We start from the raw sequence: 22754 nt of genomic DNA, 5'->3' as shown, positions 1-22754 counted from the left end.
AGTTTTATCCTTTATTATATTTTGCATTGCCTAGGGCTTTATTCTAGAAGCATTCGTTTTGAAAATCCAATAAGATTATGAGTTCTCTTCACTTCCTTTATGTGATGGTAGTAGACATTTGACTTTGTTTCTGTACTTTATCAGCAGCTGGCCCTTAGGCACAAGAACTTTTGCAGCAAAACACAATAAATAGTGACCAGAATAAGCCAGGGCCTGTAGGGCACAACCATACATTGTTGTGGATACGAATATTGTGCATGCGAACATTGCATTTTCACTTCTGGACAACCTCGTGCAATGCCACAGTTTAATTCTCAACATATCCCAGAAAGAGAACAATTCTTACTGTCCTCAGGGCAAATTTATTAGGGATACAAAGAAGCTAAAGAAATTAAGCCATATTCTCTGCTATGAGAGAACAACAACGCCAAAATCAAAGGGAGTCAGAGTCAGAGTTCAAAGCCTGGGCAATTACCACATACCCATAAACCTTGTTCTCACTCAAGGTCAAATTTTTCCATTTGGGGAACCCCTTCTTGTTAAACTACTTTCAGAAAATGAAAATGACTTAAGTACCTCGAGGGAGAGACTCTTTCATTTGGAACACATGGTGCCTACCCACAGGGAAAATAGGAATCAACTGTCTAAATTGCTTCTATTGTCCTCACTACTGCTCTTTTGAGCACCCTCAAAGTTAACTCTGCCACAAGGCATAGGTGACTAGATAATTGAGGAACAGCAGGAAATAGAGTACTTGCCCGAAGAGCTATTTCTTAAAGGGATTTTATGATCATCATCTTTATAATAGAGGAATTCTAAAAACTTAGAAGTTGAAGAAGTGCTATTAAAAGCATTGATAACTCATTTAACATAGCATTTTCCAAAGGCATTGACCTTGGGATTGTTTCTTATAGAACATGTCCTGAGGCACATGCTGCATGCTTTGGAAAATGAAGGATCGGGAGTGCCTGTTGGAGAGCATACGGGTGGTGCTCTCTCTTGAAGACACTGAGTGTCTGATAATCAGCGAGTTACCTTTTAGAGCTAACATCCTGAGTGCGACTCCCTCGGTCCTTACCCCACCTGGCCTGCTAGCACATCGTGATTCAGAGACCAACGAAATCTCAACTGACCAGGTGTAGTTATAGTGAAGCTAAACAGTTTCAACAGCATGCCTCAGAGCCTGAGAGACATAGAATGTACAAGGAGTCAGCAACCCCGTTTGAGAAAAGAAATGTATGATTTGCTTCCTGGAAAAGTACAGGAGACCAACAGTGTGTGTGATCAATTTAAGTACTGTACCCCACAGGTGGAGCCCATCTAGCACATTAGCGGAGCATAATTTAGATAAAAAGAGGAGGGGGAGCAGGTAGAAAAGGAGAGGGGGAACGAGGAAGAGATAAAAAGGGAATTGAGGAGAAAAGAAAAAGATCATTCAAAAGAAGCCCACTGAGAAAACTTTTATTGGCTTCAACTTAGAAGCGTAGATGTTTTGGCAATTAAGCATTTGGGACATGAAAAGAGACAGAGAGGTTTCATTCCCCAGGATTGAGAGAGCTATGGGTCCTTTCACCCCTGGAGATCTCATTCTGAAGTTCATTTACTCTATCAAGGCTTTGGAACAAACACTATTGAGGCTGAAGGAAGCACTTCTACCCTATAGAGATAATGAGCCAATAAGGAGGTTAATTTACAGGAGGGATCAGACTCACAAGCCTAGCTGCAAGAAGGCTTTTAGTCAGAGTAACACGTTTCTCAGTACAGGTTTTGTGGGTTGCCCACCTACAGAGTTGTCCAATATTAAACTGAGTCACACCAAAACATTACACAACTATTCTAAGTAGAATACTGCCCATCACAAAGCCCATGTTCTACGTGGTTATCAGGGGAAAAGGGGTATTTTGGGAGCATACAATCTGAGAAGAGATTTCTGCTATGACTTACGTTGTGCTCCTTTCATTCAGGCTCTGGGCCTTGACTTTAGGCACATAGGGCTGATTCTGTGGGAGCTCCCCAGACATGAGGCCATTAGGGGTTAGATCCTTGCATCTTCACTCTGACAACACCTAAAAAGATGCCTTTTTCATAACCATACCCTTATATACCCAAGATTTCTCTCAATTCCTGATCGAATCCATCAACAATATCTATTAGCTTTATCTTTAAAACATACTGTGTATCCAACTGTTTCCTCCCATCCCCATTGCTATAATTCTAGTCCAAGTCACCATCATTTGTCTCGTGGACATCTGCCATAAGTTCCAATGATTTCTCTCATTCCCTGTTTTCTCACCACTCTTACCCCACAGTCCATTTCTTGGTTAACAAACTGGCCTCCATACACAGAGGGCAAGGAGAGACCGAAGAAAGAGGCAGTTACTCCAGATTGGTAGGTGGCAGGTTTAATAAGCAAAAGAGAACTTACTTATGAGGCTTGTCTTGGGCGGTTGCAAGATGAGTAGATCTCTGTATACACCTGCCAGAATCTTAAAAGCTTATAAAGGCCTTAGCTGGGTTTAATCATGTATACCATCCAGATGGTCTTAATAACACATTGCTCTCTTAAGGCTGCATCCTCGAAAACAGCTCCAGCTGTGGGAGTGGTGGGCGGAGCGTACATCCAAGGAAAAGAGAGGGAGTAAGGAGCCTGATTGCTCAGGTCCGCTTAACTAGCAACTACATCCTCTCAGTGACTCCCTCCAACATCATTCTCCACCAAACAAACCGAGTGGAGTTTTTATATCAAGTCCCATCTATTCCCTTTCCTTCCATGACTTCCTATTGCAATTAGAGTAAAAAAAAAAAAAAAAAAAAGCATTTTCAAAGCCTACAGTATCCCAGCTTCTGCCCATTTCTTTTAATTAAACTCCTGCTCTGTGCCCCTTATTCAGTATACTCTAGCCACACTGGCCTTCACTTTGTCCCTGGAGCACATCAAGTTTATTCTTCTTCAAGGCATTTGCCCTTGTTGATGGCTCTGCCTGGATTGTTTTTGTACGCAGGTCTCCTTATGACTGCCTTCTTCTCATCTTTCAGGTCCAAGTTTAAAAACTCATTTCCTCAGATAGGGCTTCTCTGATCATCACCAAACCTATCCCTGCCATCACTCTTACCTTATTCATTTTGTTTATATGTTTATTGTCAGACTATTCAATAGAAATGTAAGCTCCATGATTACAAGAACCTGGTCAGCTTATTCACTGATGTATTTTCAATGCCTATAATAGTGATTGATACAAAGTAGGCACTTAAAAAATGTTTCTTAAATAGATGAATGAAAACATGCCACTTGGACTGAAACTAACCTCGGTCAAATCTTGCAACCACAGGAATCCTAAACTAGTCGTGACCTTCTAAGAGTATTGTTGTTGCAGTCTCTCTTCTTATCCTTCCTTGTACAGGATTGACAGGATGCCTACCTGATTGAAGCTTATCTAGCATGTGTATTTTCTCCATAAAGCATATCACAGCCTTTCTGCCCTTAGGAAAACCAGACAGCACTTCAGCACTATGCTTGGGGAACATTTTAAACAGAGAAATTACCCAAAAAAGTCCCAAAATTTGGCACTAAATACACTGCAAAAAGAACACATTTACGACCTGAGAGCTGAAACAAGGCAAAAGAGTAGCTCCTTGTTCACTGACCTCAGCTGGGAATGAGCTTGTCCAAAGATTCAATTTTTTGGCTACTCTGCCATGTCTGGGAATGACCACAAAAGCACTGTGAGTTGATAGTGAGATTACAAAATAAATTTTAGCAAGTAGGTAAATTTGAAAATACAGAATCCACGGGTAATGAGTATCAACTGTATTAGACACTCCCTTATTCAAAGTGCCACCAGCACTCTCTTTCTGGCTTTCTCCCCGCTCCCCATTGCCTCAGACTTTTACCATCTTGCTGGTTTATTTCAACTCCCTTCAATTTCCCATATTATTTTCTCATCCAATTCTCCTAGATTACATCTCTCACACAAATTCTTGTCGTTCTACTATGAGAAGTGGTATATCCAAAGCCATTCTTCAAGAGATACATCTAACAAATGACTACACAGAGCCAGCAATGACTGAGATTATAGCCTTTCCTATTACATATTGTCTTAGTTTCCTAGGGTTGCCATAACACAGTACCACAAATTGGGTGGCTTAGAACAACATAAATTTATTGTCTCACAGTTCTGGAGGCTGGAAGTCCATAATCAAGGTGATGGTAGGTCAATGTTCCCTCTGAAACCTGCTGGGGAGGATCTGTCCTTGCATCTTTCTGGCTTCTGGTGGCTGGCCAGCAAGCCTTGTGATTCCTTAGCTTGCAGCTTCAGCACTTCAACCTCTGCCTCCATCATCAAGTGGCATTCTCCCCACATGTGTCTCTGTATCTCTGACAACTTTTCTTCACCTGAGTGAAGGGAGGCTAGTGAGATGGGTAGATTTTGCAAGCTGGGGAGTGTTCTATCAAATTTCTGAGATGTGTGAATATAGGCTTCAGGAGGCTTTATACATTCCCATGCACTCAAGTATTATGCACTTGGGAACAGTTTACAGTGACAGCTAACTTTCAGCTCTGTTGCCCCACTTAAGAATTATTTCCCTATTTCTTGGTGCCCTCATCTGAAGGTCAATAGGAATAGAAAATATTTGTTAAATTCTCTCTCAAACACAGTGACCACCCCCCCCTTCAGTGAGAACTCTACTTCTCTCCAAAGGAACGAGCCTCGGCAGCCAAATTTGCAGTATCTGACACTGCCTGATCATATTTGATTGGACAAGGTGTGTACTAAGCTGGACCATTAACATTATCTCTCTCAGAAGTTTGTTTTAATGAGGGATAGATGGTTTCTGCTAGTTAGTTGAATTGAGAACAGCTAAATTTGGCAGCTGTAAGGAAATGATCTTCCATTATATTCACGGAGAAGCAGAAAGAGAAAAATCAAATAGACTTGAAAGGGGAAGCCATGATGAGAGACCATGAGTTCCATAAAAAGAAAGATCAAGAAAGTTTCTACCTGAGCCTGACAATTCATATTTTCATCCTACTGCAGTGTCAAGTATACTTTCTGCCATCGTGCTCCATGGGACACACCTGTGTCCAGTTAATAAGCATTTCCTCCTTTTTTACACTAGTTTGATTTACTTCTGTTTTTGCAACTAAGTAGTCTTCATTAAAATGAAATTCAGTTAGATCTTTCCATCATTTGTGAGTCTCCTGGATAAGAGAGTTGAGCTATTAACATGAGGCTAGAAAGAGAGAATTTCTTTAATCTCCTGTAAAAGTTATCTGACCAGCAATGGTGATACATAAATGACTCAACTGCAATATTTTAATCATAAGAGAAATGAGATGATTCTTGACCAAAAATGATCAAACTGACATGTGTACTTTTTCTCCTACCTATTTTTAATGAAATACACACTTCTTGCAAAGCAGCGTTAATAAATTTAGGGTCAACCCTTCAATTTAGTACACTGCAAGTATAACTGATTCCTATGTGCCTGCAACATATTTCTATGTTTTTTTTTTTTCCTACAATCTACCAACTTGTTCCTACCTCTGCCAGAGGCTAGGATACCTTAAAAATCTTAACAGAGGACTGGTTTAACAGTTCCATCCCAAGTTCTGTCATTTCACATTGATATTAAGCTTAATGAGTTTCAGTTGTCATCATGTTTCGTTAAAACACAAGCCTTATGTTATTTTTAACATTGCTTTCTTTTTTTTAAAGACATTTTTAAGGTTTCCTAAAATGTTATGTCAGATATGATACACTTGCCCTGGAGCCTTTTATCTTCACAGTGCTCAGAAGCTGGCATCTAAAATGCTGTGATCATGTTCTACAACAGATATTCACTCATTCATTTATACTCCAAATTTTGTGGAACATTCTCCAAAGGCGATGTCTTTGTGAGGCACTGGTCCTGCCTTCAAGAATCTTACAACTTAGTAGGAAAGCTAAGATATATACACATTAATCTAATTAAGTTAGAAAACATCAGTATCTTAAGAGAGAGCATTCAGAGACCAAGATAGCATTACTTCTGGATAAGCAGATTAGGAAATATTTTGTGAAAGAATAAAATTGGAAATATGAGAAACTGAGAAAAGATAAGACTGGAAACAAGATAAAGGTAAAAACTTAAAAATGGTGTGTGGAGTATCTATTTTCTTGGCATTTTTAAAGTTAAAAAAACAAATATTTTACTTTAAATCCAGCTAAAATATATATCCCTTTTGTTTTTACTGATGGCTTTTAACAATCCTGTGTTTATCAGAAAATCCCATGTTATTTTCATCTTTGCTAATGGCCTTCCCTAAGGTGATTGAAAGTCTTCCCATAGTCATAAGGCAAGCCAGCCCCTTTAGAGTCAACATATTTCATCCCTTTACCATGGTTTATAGCACCTGTTACTAAGCCTCCCAATTCCTTGAAAATTTTGCAGAGCAAACAACTGTCTGTTCTTCATATCTGTCATGTCCTTCAACATGTCTGTCTTAATCATGAATAAACCCCAGTGAATAGAACCCCATTATGAATCAGAGTACTCAGCAAAAGAAGGGCTCAGTGAAGAAATGTACATCTCCAATTGAAGGATATTTGTTTATACCCAGAGTACTGGGGAGAAAATCATTTAAGCTCAAGTAAGAATTCAACTAACCTGCCATTTCATGTGCATGCTGTTTCCAAGTGATAAAAATATCTCACTTGATATTTTATAAGTCTGAATGGAGTATTAGCAGGAAATCCAGAAAGGAGCATGGCTGAATCCCCAAGTTTAAGTTATGTAAAATTAAATGTATTTTGCCTCATGAAATCTGCAACACTTCAGGGACCAAAAGGTTGGGTAGTTCTCTCCAAGCCAAAGCAAATTCTGCCTTGGTTTATGCTATAGACTATGTAGGATTAAGCTATTCAGTTCTCCATCCAAGGAAGAAATATATGGGAAGCTGACATTTAATCCACATTTGTCTTTTCTTCTGTCATCCTGTTTAGAGGAGAAGCATCATGCATTATGGATGTACTTTTATGTTAGCTGGAGAGTCTTCCCTCATCTACACTCAATCTGCATCCTTTCCATCCAAGGCAGAGATAAAGAGCCTCCCTCAGCAATGTGAACTTCCAGTGAATATACGGATGGAAATACACAAACTAGTTGCAAAGATATGAAAAGAGAAGAATAGATTTGATCACCTGAAGGGAGCAAGGATTTCTCTTTCTGATACCAGGAAAGGCTGGATCACCTGACCTCAGCAGATCAGTTCACAAACCCTGAGCTGCCCTGGAACATGAATACTTTCATTTCAGCAGGCCTGGGGTTGTGATCCAGACCTGCAATGGAGGATTCTGCCATTGTTAACCACACAAAGGCATCCAGCTAAGAGGACAAGAGGAGACTGACATCTAGTTCACAGGCCAAGACATGCTTCTGGAAGAAGTAACATGTTTTTCTAATTCACACAGAAGTGTTCTCCTTTCAGAAACCATGGGCTTGAAGGACTTCACCTGCTCTGATGGAGTGCTTCTCCTAATTCCCTCAGAGGCATGGTATGGGCTAGTATTGGCCTAGAAACAAATACCAAAATAAAGCTGTTTAATCTCTCTTATTAAGAGATAAATAATACTAAATACAAAGTGGAAATAGTATGTCTTAAACATTTACTATGCCTCTGGCACTCTATTAGTTGTTTTCTTGCAATCTATTAAACCTTCCATAAACTTTATAAGGTAGATGCTATTACAAAAAACCTTCTTCTTAAACATCTTTCACATAAAGCATTCTCTAATCATTTGACATTCTCCACCTCCTCCCTGAAACATACTGAACAATGTTCATCAAACACTGAATGCTTGTAACCACCAGGCCACTCTTTAATACTAAAGAGTACTGAAGAATGCTTTTTCTTCATCCAGAGTTTGAGTTTTATGCTAATCAGCTGAGGTGGATTCTCAACATTTTAAGGTCAGTTGTCATTATTTTGAAATTATGTTATTTTAATAACTTGTAAACCAAAAAAAATTCCTTAAGAAAGAAAGTTGTTTTCTATAAACATTAAGTAGAATATTTAGGGAGTTGAATAAAGATGGGTCAATAAAAAGAAAATCTGTGGAATTATATGTTTGTGCAACCACTTTAAAAACAAAAATAAGATAAAAATAGAGAAATATTGTAAACAGACTACTTCCCAAGTGTCTAAGTTCTCACTCCTTTTAAAGAAACTAAGGCTGAAAATCATAGAAGAAACATAGTGGGTATGGTTTATGCAAGACCTCACAGAAGCCCAATCAGCAGAGCTGTACTAAAATAAATGTTTTTTATTCTTTCTCAAACTATTGGCAAATGAGTATGTGTTTAAGTTATAATCAAATGCTTAAGTCTGTATATATCACTTTTTGTGATTGATCACTTTAACTTTTTAAGAGCATTTCTACTGTATTATTAACATTAGAGATGATGAAAATGAGTCAGCTTGGTATGTGAGTTGCAAAAAAATCACAGCAAAGAGACAACAGAGCCCCACATTTACCTTTCTATATCCAGCCCCGAGATATATCTTAAGATCCTGTTAATTTGACCTTGCCTCAGATCTGCAGCCTCATCTATTGCCAGCACTCCACTCATATTCTAAGCTAGATCCATGATAAACTGCCTTGAGTTTCCCTAATGCTCTATGTTCTATCATTCTCTCTGACTTCTAAGCCTTTAAACTTGGAACCACCTGTTAAAAACATTCTTCCCTTTCCATATTACCTGGAAAACATTTATTTAATAGCCTTAAAGTCTCGAAATTGGTGTCATTTCTTTTAGGATTATATCTATGACATTACTCTCACTAAGGATTAAAGCCCCTTTTTATATAGCATCTTTATTTAAGCCTTTTAATCTTTCATCATACTAGTTATTGCCTCTTGCTTATAATTTTGTCCCAAATAGAGTAGAGGCACATGTATTTTAAGCTCAAGATCTCTGTATAGCCCATCATTGTATACATAGTATCAAATCTAATGTCTGGCACATAATTGGTGATCAATACATATTTGTGGAAGGAAATCAGGAAGGGAGATACTCTGAGAGAATTTTAATCAATTTTTTTATAAGGTAGGAAAATTATAGTGTCACCAAAAGATTATGAACTGTAAGAATGAATAACATGCCATGAAATTCTATATTTTAAAATTTCATTGCCATTACAGGAATTACATTATTTCAGACTCTGCTAATTAAAAATGTATAATTATTCAGTCATAGACTAGTAAATTGTATCCTTGTAAATTTGAAGGATAAAAAAAGTCAACTTTCAAAGCCAAAGAAGAGTATGAAAAAGGATTACAGGGGAAATATTTATCTGATTTAAAAGAATTACTCAAAGCTCATTAGAAGCATTTATCTGCATAAAAGTAATCAATAGTATAAGTGCAATTCATTGTTTTCTGTTTTTTACAGCTGGTTCCTTAGCAGGTTTTCTGTGCAATTCTTTCTTAACCTAGATTAGGTTACCTAAAATTAATGAAATCCATTTTAAAATTATAATTTAAAATTTTAATCAATTTAAATATCCTTCTATTTCAAGCAGTTCTCAAACTTTTTTCTACAATACACATGAAGGATAATCATTTATCTGATCATTCATATACTCATTCAATGAGCATTTATTAAGAGCCTACTATTTTCCAAGACCTTTGCTAACACTGTAAATATAGCAAAGAACAAACAGATATGACCCATCTTCTCATGGAGCTTATATTGGACTGGAGAAACAGAAAAAACAAACAAACAACAACATGAATAAGTGACAAGTGCTCTATGATGAAAATAAAAGTGTGATGTGACATGGAGTTATTTCAAACTGAATGATCAGAAAAACATTTTTCTGAGGAGGAGATATTTAAAATAAAACTGCATAGTAAAGAGGAACCAGCCATTCAAAATGCAGTCAAAGCATTCCAGGCAGGCGAGCATAAAATAAGGGCACAGAGATTAGCAGGGACTGGATCATGGAGAGCTTTGTAAACTAAGAGCTTGGGTTTTATTATAAGTGTAATTGTGTGTAACTGGAGATTTTAAAGAGATGAGAGATCGATGATTCCAAATGTCCTACACATACTCTGTAAAGACTGGTTTAGTAGAGACACAGGTTAAGGAGGAGGGGAACAGAATGGAAATACTGAAATCACTAAAGAGGCCATTTTATTTGTCAACATGACACTAAATGGTAGCACTGGAGAAATAAAAGAGTGGACAATTTTAGGAGATTTTAAAGGAAGAGTCTATAGAACTTTCAAATGTTTGTCAGAGGTGAGGAAAAGAGAGGAAAAAAGATTGACTCCTATGTTTTGGGGTTGAGCTACTAAATAGTAATGACATTCGCTCAGATGGGAAAGATTAGGGAACAATTCAGTTGGGATGGAGGACCAAGACCTCTGCTTTGGATACTTAATAATTGAGATACTTATTAAGTACCCAAGTAGATAATTCATAGAGGGTTGGTCCATGAGCCTGGTGTTTAAAGAAGAGATTGACGTGAAAATAATAGACTTAGGATTCACCAGCAGAGAGATTGAATTTAAAGCCATAAAATTGGATGAAATCACCTAACAAAAGAGTAGAGACTGAAAATGGAAAAAAAAAATGGTACCCACAAAAAAGATGTATGACACACCAATATTTAAAATTGTGCAAAGGCATTGAAGACAGTGGAAGAGAAGCAGAAGTCATGAGGGAAAATGAAAGCCAACAAAATGTATTACTATAGAATCCAGAAGAAGAAAAAATTCCAAGGAGGAGGCCGTCATCTACTATGACAAATGCTGTTGAAATCTAGTAAAATGAAGAGAGACCAAAGTGGACTACTCACTTTGGCAAGATAATGGTTATTAGATACAAAACATGATGAACAATTTTAGTAGAGTGGTAGCCATGGAGGTCAGATTAACATGAGTTGAAGGAATGATGAAAGTGGAGGAATACAGAGAATACAAATGGATAACTCAAGAGATTTTACTATAAAAAAATGAAAAACCAAATGAGTATATACTTGAAGTGGAACATGACCTCAAAAGAAACTGAGTAAAAAAGACCTGTTCCTCAACCTAGTTCTGACTACTGTCAACTAGTGGGACCTTGGGAAAATTGCATAATTTTCATAAACCTCTGCAAAATGAGATTTCTCATCTGTACCTCACAGAGTTTCTATGAATATCAAATTTGATCACATATATATATATATATATATATATATATATATATATATATATATAAGTTCTTTGTGTAATTGCTGGATTGTATTAAGCCCTCTTTTATGGTAATGTTGTTATTATTATTTTCCTCTTTTCCTTCTGAAAAACTGGCATTAATGAATATTTTCCTCCTTGTCTTCAGCACATCTTACAAAAAGAATCAGGCTTAAAATTCCATTAGGGTATCTGTCAATTCTGGTGAAGGAGAGCAAGTCTCTTATAATATTATTAAGACAAAAAAAAAACTTAAGTAACAGTATGATACCTATTTTATATTTGCTTCCAAAATGATAAGAGGTCAATTTAACATCCAGTTAGAATTACTATATAATCCCAAATTTTGGTTATATTTCTAGCTTGTCAATAGATTTTATTTTTGTAATTATTTTACAAATATATATGACACAGATATATATGTATGTCAAAATATATTTGTCTTTAATTGTGAGTTAATTATAATTTATGGTCAGTTTCAAGAATTCCAAAGATAATAATTAGAGAATCTAAGAGTTATCTTTCAAATATCAGCCAGAAATCTAGTTGGTCCTAGGATGGATTTTGACACTCTCTTAAGTAAAAGTCATTTACAAAGTCCTCACAAAGTTAAAGTCAAGCAAATATGTATAATAAGAAATTTAACTATTAATTTGTTCATTTCAGGATGGAGATCGGAACATTTTATGTTGTTTTGGAATTGCAGCTAAAACCTCAAAGTTCACTCAAAAGAAAGTCACCAAAAATGTGCCCCCAGGACTTACCGAACCATCATTCCTACATAACTCCCCGTCTACCTATTCAAGTAAAAGTCTAGGGAGTTTGAGGAATTTCTCCAAGCAGCAGTTACCCACTAAGAGAAAGAATGCAATCAGAAGACGGTGTTTCCACAGACAATTGAGGAGATGCTCCAAGAGAAACCACTCACAGAGACTGAAGTTGCCTGCATGTGTGGCGTTTTCTAAAAACGAAACAGTTTCTTCTCTAACACCGACCAATTCTCTAATTCTCTGACACCAACTGGGGTTCAACAATTCAATTCAATTCGTATACTAACTACTCAGAGTTAGCACAGACCCCACAGGTTACGGGCTCAGCCCCACAAGCCCGCTGAAAATAGGGTGCCCAGGCTACCCACACTTTTGCCCAGATGATTACAAATTCAAGGGTCATCACAACTTCATCTTCAGGTTTGATAATTCAGTAGAATGACTCACCACAATTCAGTAAAGCACTTTACTTACAAAAACCAGTTTATTATAAAAGATAACTCAGGAACAGCCAAATGGAAGAGATGCACAAGGCAAAGTATAGGAGGAGGTGGTACAGAGCCCATGCCCTCTCTGGGCACACCAGCCTCCCAGCACAGTGATGTATTCACCAACCTGGAAAGCACCCTGACTCCTGTTATTAACAATAAATTCAGGTTTCATTATGTGGGCAATTAAATCACTGGCAATTAATTATTGAACTCAATCTCTAGCCCCTTTCTGATCCCCCAAAGCTGGGGCTGGGACTGAACGTTCTAACACTCTAATCATGCATTTGGTTTTTCTGGGGACAAAACCCCATCCTGAAACTATCTAGGGGCCCACCAAGAGTCACCTTGTGAGCATTCCCAACAGTAAATTGCAAGGAGCTCTGTGCCAGGAACTGGGGACAAAAACCAAAGTTATTTTTAATTATATCACACTGCATTAAAGGCAGTGTGGGGGCAGCTTCTGGTAAAGCAGAGAGACCTTATTCCTCTTGGATATTTGCAGTGGCCTGATAACTGTCCTTATGCCACTTCCAGAAAGGGGCAGCTTCTGGTAAAGCAGAGAGGGTGCACTGAGCTTTAGTTCTTTTAATATTTGCCTGAAACTTCCTTTAAAAAAGGTAAAGCAAGAATTAACATAACTAATTTGAGCATGTTAAGTAGAGTTTATTCTTCTCTAAATTGGTTATTTATTCATTCAATATGAATTTTTTTAATGCACCAAGCCAAACACTGTTCTATTTGTGCTGAATACAACTACAAACAGAACAAAGCCCCTTTTTTGTTCATGGACGACACATTGTGATGGAGGAGACCAGAGAGTAAAGAAGCAAGCACATATATGTAATAGTTTCAAAGGAAAGTGCTATAAAAAAAAAAGCAGGGTAAGAGTACAGGGACTTGGGGTAGGAAAGTGAGGCTATGCTAGAGAGGCCCTCATTGTGGAGTTGATATGTGAGCAGAGATTTGAGGGAAATGCAGGAGCAAGCCACATGAAAATCCAGTGGACTTATTTTGCTATTTCTCAAAATATGAATGAATATGGGAACTTTAAAATAACTAAAGAAGAAATTCAGGTTAAAGTAATGATAGTCTAAAGTAGAAAAGGAAAGCTTAGATAGTCTAATTATCTGATAAGCATGTCTTGTTTACAATTTACCAACAACCTCTCTTTGTGTAGCAATCTTAACAAAAATAAAGGAAACATATCCAATTTTATGTCTTTCACACACACTAATGCTTTACAAGAACTTATTTTTTAAATCATGTAAACTGTATATTGCCTTCCAATCAATATGTGGAAATCAATGATGTAATGATACCTAATGAGATTTGAGGGATGTAATGCTTCTTCTTGTTCTTTAAGTGTGGAAGTTTGAATTACATGGATCAATAGACAATGATCTAAACTGCCCTTTCTAGCAGACAAAAGGGTATATCCAACTAAAGAACTAGGTTATGCAGGCACTTGGTGCAATTACTTTCTCCTTTAAAACCCACTAAAAAGTTTTCTTATTTTTCTGCTATGACATTTCCCTTATTTGAATTGTGGTCAATTCTGGATTTCCCTTTTGACCACTACCACACTGTCTGCTACTTTAGAACAGGAACTGTGCTTTACTCATTGATTTACTCCTCACTCAGCAAGGGTCTGTACATACTAGGTAGAAATAAATGTTTGCTTCATTTAATTTTAAATTCTAGCTTTAATAGATAATATATTTGAATCGTTCAACAATCAAAATGGTATAAAGAGAGCTTTTACTCCCACACCCCTCCATCCCCATTGCCCAACCCCCCACCTTGCCCAACAGTTAACAACTCTCTTGGATCTTTTTTCAGTTTCTTTATCTAAACAAACACAGATATAAATAAGTGTAAACCTTATTTTCTCCAACTCTTACACAAAGATGAATATAACCCTTTATTGTTTTACTTCTGACATTTTTCTAATTTAATAATGTGTCTTTCTGTAACCAAATGCCTTTATGCTTTTTGTTGCACCTGCATAGTACTCTGTTCTGTAGCTGCATTTCCACTGTCCTAAATGGTATTATAATTAATAACCTTTGCTTTGTGGTAGGTAGAATTCTATGACCACTGATGATCGACACCTTTATATAATCCCCCAGCCCCTGAGTGTGGGAGGGACCTGTGTATACGATGGATTATCACTCCCATGATTAACATGTTATATGGCACAGTTACCTTAAGAAAGAGGTTCACCTAGGTGGGCCTGACCTAATCAGGCAAACCCTTAAAAGGGATGGGGCTCTTCTTGAAGAAAGGAATTCTTTTTTTTTTTTAAATGTGGTCTGTTCCTTTACTGCTATCTTCCCCACTACCACAACCAAAACCACGTAGGGTTTCCATTCTCCGTCCCCTCCCCCGAAAGGCACTACCTCCTTCCCAGGCAACAGTTGAGGGAGGACAGGACTTCAGCCTGGAGCTGTCATTAGGCCCTCCCCCAGCCCGGAGCCAGGGAGGGGAAGTGACAGATGGTGAGGGATGGATGGATGGATAGATGGACAGAGGGCTGGAGAAGGTGGGACCAGGAAGGGGACAGGAAGGGCTACTCCAATCAGAGGCCTGCTCCTTCCAGCCTTGCCTCTGGGTATAGGAGAGGCATGACTGACCATCAGGGCAGGGGTGGTGCCCAGCTGGGCCACAACTCTTCTGGGGTGTCCAATAAACACGCAGACTCAGCACGGCTGATGCCTTGTGTCTCAGGGCTGCAAGAGCCACACACACCTTGGTTTCCCCTCAACAAGCCTAAGGGCAGCAGGAGAGGGTGGAAGAGGAAAGCAGCCCCTGCCCTGGGAGCCTCACAGGCTGTACCAGGAGAGTAGCCAGCCTGGGGTAGGGGCAGCCAGGTCTCGGAAGTGGCTAACCCACACATCATAGATGCTTTTGTTGGGTGGCACCCCCTGGAAGAGGGCGTCTGGATCCCAAGAGCAGCCTTGGGGGACCACAGGTTTCAGGGGCCACCTCCCAATAGCCTGTGCTGTTTGAGGGGGCCACCAGGGGCAGGAGGTGGGTGGCAGTGGGACCAGTGGCATTACCATGTTGGGAGTGTAAATGGACACGTAGGAGGTGGGCAGCTGCCCCCAAAATGAGGCCCTGTGACCTCCACCAGAGAGTCCCGCAGGGTCTGGGGTACCCTGCAATAGTGGAGGGGCCAGGCTCTGGGCTCAGGGGAGAGGGGTGAGGGCCTGCTCTTTCCCCCCTGGGAAGTTTCCCCCTCTGCTCCCATGGGCCCTGGGAGGGGGCAGATGGGCCACAAAGGCCTCTCAGAGGGCAGGAGTGGAGTGGGTACCTTGAAGAAAGGAATTCTAAGCAAGAAAAAATACTCCATGGCTAGATTTGAAAAAGGGCAGAGACACATGACAAAGAATGTAAGCAACTTTTTAAAATGAGACCAACCCCAGCTCCCAGCGAGCAAGAAAATGGAGACCTCAGTGCTATAACTGCAAGAAACTGAATTCTGCCAAGGACCCAAAGGAACTTGGAAGGGGACTCTAAGCTCCAGATGATAAGACAGCCCAGCCAGCATCTTGATTTCAATCTGTGACACCCTGAGCAGAGAAGCCAGTTATGTCACAGCTAGACTTCTGACCTACAGAAACTGTGAGATGGTACATTTTGTCATTTTAAGTCTTTCAAGTTTGTGGTAATTTGTTACATGACTCCTCTTTATCAGAGTTTCTCAGGCTGTTCTTACTTGCTTAATTATTTTCCATATAAACTTTTTAGTTCTAGAAAAATAAAACTATGGTATTTTTAAATTAACTTAGGGACAATCGATAGTTTATTTAAGCATTATTTTTAATTTTAAGCATCTCTATTTTAAGAACATATTAATTATTTCCATTTTATGTCTACTTTTACTGAAAAAAAAGTATCCATTCAGGAACTATCCAGAGGAAAGTATCCATGGAGGTAACTTGCATTCTCTGTTGTGTAAGCATAGATTTCTTTCTAGGAAACTGTTAAGCTTGGAGCTTATGGTAGTTTCTCAGGGCTGCCATAACAAAGTACCACAAACTAGGTAGCTTAAACAATGGACATTTATTGTCTTATAATTCTGGATGCTAGAAGTCCAAAATCAGGGTGTCAGCAGGGTTGATTTCTGGGAGGGTACATCTGTTCCATGCCTCTCTCCTAGCTTCTGGTAGTCTCAGGCTTTGATTTATAGATGATATTTTACCTGTGTCTTTATATCATCTTCCCTGTATGGCTCTCTGTCTCTGAGTCCAAATTTCCCCTTTTTGTGATAACACAACCATATTGGATAGAGCCCACCTTAGACCTCATCTTAACTTGATCATCTATTTCCCAATATGGTCACATTCACAGGTACTTGGAGTGCAACATCTTTTGGGGAACACCATTCAACTCACAGAAGACCTCTTCAGTGGTTTTTACACAGATACTTGGTTCCAGCTCCAGTAAAAATATGAAGAGTGATTTTTAAAAAAATCTTTTCTAAACTCTACTACCTTATAACTAAGTCACAAGAGATTTTTTTTATGGAAAGATATTAAAAATAATAAAGAGTTAAACTTTTTAAAGCCCAAGACTCTTCACAATTCTTAAATGATGAGCTCAGCTTAAACTATATAAAGCATGTTTTCTTACAGAAATTTCTGACTCATCATATTCTTGGGAAGAAAAATCAAACAAACTGAACTCCAAACTTGTCAACTACCAAGATATTTGGGGAAAAAAAAAAAAAGCTTAATTTTACTTTATTGCATTACTTGAAGTTTAGTTAGCATTTCATAGGGAAGGTACACCTGATCCTTTCAGAGTTTAATGAGTTTCAGTTCTTAAGTAAACCTTTATTGGACGAAATTAAGACCTTGCAAGATCTTAAATGGAACAAAAGCAAAATCAAAAGCTAGTGGTGAGGAAGGTCATAACCTCAGATACAATCATTTAATCACTTGTTACCATATGCTGGGAATTCATTAGACTTCAACCCGCAGCTGTTGAGAGCAGACTCACCTGAGTCTGAAAATAAGAAACGACTTATATGCCTTGGAGTCAAAGACTAATCTGGATCAGATCTAATGGACAATTTACTATATTCTGCCACTCTTAATTTAATCTAACACGTGCATATGCAAGTGTGTGTGTGTGTGTGTGTGTGTGTGTGTGTGTGTGACTTTCATTGTGATGAACATGGTAGTCCAGGCTTAAGGAAGAGGAGTGGAAAGAAGGAATGAGATTGATCCAAATTCCATTTTCCTTTTGATAACTGTAATTCTACTCCTCTGTATGCATGTAATTTTTTTTTCTTTTCCCTTCTATTTCTGAAAGAAAAATTGAAAGTCTAAAGCAGCTTCTTTTCTTTCTCTTTTCCTCCTGCTTCCCCCTCTGCCTTTGTCTCCCTCTTCCACTATTGCATCTAATGACTTTGTCATAGATGCTAGCAATCAGCAGTGAAGGCTGATCATCTTATTGGAATCACCTCTGCATTTATAATATCACCCTAAATTCTACCTTTTCTTTGGAAGCGGAGCACCCTTGAGTCCATAAAAATTACACCAACTCACTCAGCTTAGGAAAGTCTTCTTATTGTTTTAATTACTATTATTGACATTAATGTCATTATTTTTATCTTTGCTTATTTTTTTCCTTTTCATTTATGCAGATTTGTAGAGTATTGAAGCAAAGGGAGGAGGAGAATCAAGTTGTCCAGAGTAAGCAAGCTTCTAGATGGACAAACTGAAGATGAGATGCTCAAGTAGTCTGTGCAGGGCAGTCTGCATAGAAAGACAGACCTTACTTTATCCTTAATGTAGCCATGATAACATATAACAGCAAGGGAACCATAGAGATCCTCTGGTTGGGTCAAACCTCCACAGATGAATAACCTGAAGCCACAGTCTTGCAAACAGTGGCTATTGTAGAGTCCGCTGATTAACCCCAATACACATTCTCTCCTCTTCCCTTTTAGCAGTGAATTTTGGCTTCATAGCTAGAGACTATATTTCAAAACTTCCTGAATTAGATTTCTATTGCTGCCATAACAAGCTATCAAAATTTATCAGCTTAAAATAACTCCCATTTATTATCTGTCACAGTTCTGTAGCCAAGAAGTCCAGATGATTCAGCTGAATTATTGACCCAGGGCCTCACAAAGCCAAAATCGGGATGGTGGTTGGACTAAGCTCTTACCAAAGACTCTGAGCAAGAATCTGCTTCTAGTCTCAGATTGTTGGCAGAATTCAGTTCCTTGTCATTTTTAAAACTGAGGTCTGTCTTTCCTTAATACACAACCCTTCATCTTCAAATCAACAATGGCACATTGAATTCTTCTCATGCTTTGAATCTCTGACTTCCCTTCTGTTTCAACCACAGAAAGATCTCTGCTTTTAATGGTTCCTGTGCTTATATTAGACCCAACTGTATAATCTAGGATAATCTATTTACCTTAAATTCAGCTGATTAGTCATTTTAATTATATCCCTTTTGACATATAATTAAACATATTCATTAGAGAAATATTAGAGGGCAAAGGTTACAGATAGCACAATTCTGCCTACTACACCTGTCTTGCAGTAGAAGCCACCATGCCAGGGCCACCACTCTGCACAACACCAGGGAGCATCATGATCATGAAATACAATGCAAATGTTGCCTCTTGGAGGTTTACAACATGGGAGAAGCATACTATATAACTAGGTTTAACCAATGGGATGTAAATGGAAATTATATGTATGACTTCACATTATTTTAAACACAAAGTCTATTGCCTTGTTTTTTTTGTTCTCCTTTTCTGCTAATTTGAAAATGGCAATAATGTGAGCAATCTTATTAAGTAAAAACAGGAAAATAATTCTCTTGTGTTTTATGGTTTCTTTGTTATGGCAGTTTACCTTGCTAAATGTGTTGCAGAATCAAGATTAAGATCCAGGTCCCTTGATTCCCAGTCTAGGTCTTTTTATTGTCATATTGTCTCTCCTTACTCACATATGTGTTTAGTTCTAAACACTGCAACTAAACATGGGGCTTATTGTTTTAAGTTCCTTCCCACTTGGTAGTCTAACATATTCTGGTCTCTCCTCCATTATCCTCCTCTTGTGTTCTCCAAAAGTTCTGTAAGAGTCTGAGATTGGGGAGAGATGGCAGGCCTGGTTGGAGTTTGAAAAGGCATGGTTTGTGTTAGTAATAATAAGGGTGAGGGACTTAGTTGGGTGAGGTTGACTTATGTAACACCTCAAGTCTCTTTAGATAAGAAACATGGGAGTAAAAGACATTTCATTATCTATACAAATTCCTGAAAACTGGTGAATAATTTTAGCACAAAATATAATGTACCATAATAAAGAAAAAGCAAAAGATATGTTCTAGTAAATATAAAGAAAATATCAAGCATGTTCATTTTAGACACATCGATATGAAGAGTAACTAAATAGTTTACAGAAAAAATTGAGTACCTAAAAGTATGCATTCATAAAATAAAATTATTGGCAATCCCCCATCAAGTAATAGATAGCATTTGTGTATATCCAATAGCTATATTTTTCTGCTTCTTCATTAAATGACATTCAAAGTCTTCGTCATGTTCCAGATTTAGCAATTTCATTAATCTTGGCATCAGTGTGAGTATTGTTCTGATGAAGCCCTCTCTAAGGAGAGAATGCAGCTAATGTCTGTGATCTCTTAGCTCTTTTCATTCTGGCTGATAACTTTCCTCTTGACTCCAATTGCTTCTACAGTGCTGAGCTTCCCTGAAATGTTACTGATGATTTTCAGGCATTATTTATATTAAAGAAGATAAACCTCAGAAAACATGTAAGTGTACAGAGTGTAATCTAAGATAATTTAAGGAGTACAAAATCCCAAGGTAACTGGGAATGCAGATGTTGGATGAGAAATTGCCTTATATCATGCTGAATAGTTTCATATTAGGTTTCGCCTTGATATTTGGAAGTGCTTTTGAATCAACTACCAGTATGACTAACAATATAATCCCCACCTTGCAAAACATTATGTAAATTGTGTAATTATACAAGTTATTCCTATATATTAATAAAGGTGCTTTTTTTCACTCTATTCTCAAAAAACATGAAATAATTATGGACAGATTGGGTTGCCAGTTTATCAGCCACAGATAGATATTGTTTCTTCTAGGGATGGCTGAGGAATTAAAGGCGAATGCCTAGGAAAGGTATAAATAATATTAATAAACAGAGAGGAGACAATAAAAGTTAGCAGGGTCCTGGGAGTCAGGCCCTTTGCTATCTACACTGCCTTTTGCAAGTTACTAAATAATTCTGAGTCTGCTTCCTCTTCTAAGACATGGGGATCCTAGTACCTACCTCTCCATGGATTTTTGAGAATAAAATGAGGAAAAGGTAGAAAGCATATATCCATAGTTCTTGAAACCTAGTTGGTACCCGATAATGGTCTTCTCTTAGTTCTTCCAGACTTTGTAGGGGAGACTGAAAAGGTAAAGATTTAGAGACTGGGATATTCCCTGGGTACGAGTTCATTACCAGCCTCTACTAGTAGATAGTAGAGGAGTACACCAAGCCAAGCTACTCTTTCTTAAAGGAGGCTATTATACCTAAGTTTACCCCATGTATTAGTTTTGTTTTGCTGTGTAACAAATAACCACAAATTTAGTGGTTAAAAGCAACACAAATTTATTATCTTAGTTTCCATATGTCAGGGGTCAAAGTAAGGCTTGACTGGTCCTCTGCTCCATGTCTTATCAGGGTATAATAAAGGTGTCAGCTGGGGCTGTGTTCTCATCTGCAGTTCATGGTCCTCTTCCAAATTGTTGGAAGAATTCAGTTTCTGCAGTTTTAGGACTGAGACTTCCATTTCTTGATGGCTGTTGGCTGTGAGTCACTCTCAGCTACTAGAGGCCACTGCCAGGTCCTAGCCAAGCTGCCACAACATTGTTCCTTAATTCCTCAAAGCAAACAGACCCTTGTATAACACAATCTAACCAAGAGAATAACTGTAAAATCATATTCTCAGGTCCTGCCATGCTCAAGGGGAGAGGACTATATAAGATTCTTATGCCAGTTGGTGGAAATCTTGGGGGCCATCACAGAATTCTGCATACCATAGTCTACTAACTTGTTTCAAAGAAAAATAATAAGATTCTGAGTCAGGAAGAAATAATATTTTTCCTCCATCAATATCTCTTTGTGGACCCAAGTGTTGCCATATCCTGCTGGTGTATCACCCTTCACAAACTGATTAGAAAAATCTTAGATATCAGATTCTAATCCTCTGCCATTCTGAAAAGACATTACTAGTCAGTCCCTTCATTCACATAGAAAATACGTTTTTGTCTTTTATTATTGATGTACAGTTGATTTACAATATTATAGTAGTTTCAGGTGTACAATATAGTGATTCAATATTTTTATAGCTTGTACTCCATTTAAAGTTATTATAAAATAATGGCTACATTTTCCTGTGCTCTACAATATATCTTTGTTTCTTATTTATTTTATATAAAGTAGTTTGTGTCTCTTAATCCCCTACCCCTATCTTGCCCTTTCCTACCCCGTATTCCACTGGTAACCACTAGTTTGTTTTCTATATCTGTGAGTTTGATTCTGTTTTGTTGTATGCATTCGTTTTATTTTGTAGTTTTTACATATAAGTAATAACATAGAGCATTTGTCTTTCTGTCTGACTTATTTTGTTAAGCATAATACTCTCTAGGCCCATCCACATTTTTCACAGAACTAGAACAAATAATCCTAAAATTTATATGGAACCACAAAAGACCCTGAATTGCAAGCACAATCTTGAGAAAAATGAACAAAGCTGGAATTATCATGCTCCCTGACTTCAGACTATACTACAAATCTAAAGTAATCAAAAGATCATGACACTGGCACAAACACAGACACATGGATCAATGGAACAGAATAGAGAGCCCAGAAATAAACCCAGACACTTATGGTCAATTAATCTACGACAAATCTTCCTTCTGCAGATTCTGAGGAGAAAGTCTGTTTCCTTGCCTTTTTCAGCTTCTAGATTCTTTCCTTATTCCTTGTTTTTTGGCTACTTCCTCAATCATCAAAGTGTAACAACTTCAAATCTCTCTTTTCTATCATCTCTTTCTCCTCTTGCATTTTACTATAAGCAGCAAGAAGAAACCAGGACACACCTTCAATACTTTTCTTGTAAAGATTCTCAGCTAAATATCTAAAAGTTGATTTCTTACATATTCCTAGAAAACAAGTTAGGGGCATCCAAAATATAATGGTAGGAGAGGCATAGCATAAAAGTTATAG

The sequence above is a fragment of the Orcinus orca genome, chromosome 1 (assembly GCF_937001465.1).
Source record: "Orcinus orca chromosome 1, mOrcOrc1.1, whole genome shotgun sequence".
Taxonomy (NCBI): Eukaryota; Metazoa; Chordata; class Mammalia; order Artiodactyla; family Delphinidae; genus Orcinus; species Orcinus orca.
This window is presented reverse-complemented; position numbering follows the sequence as displayed.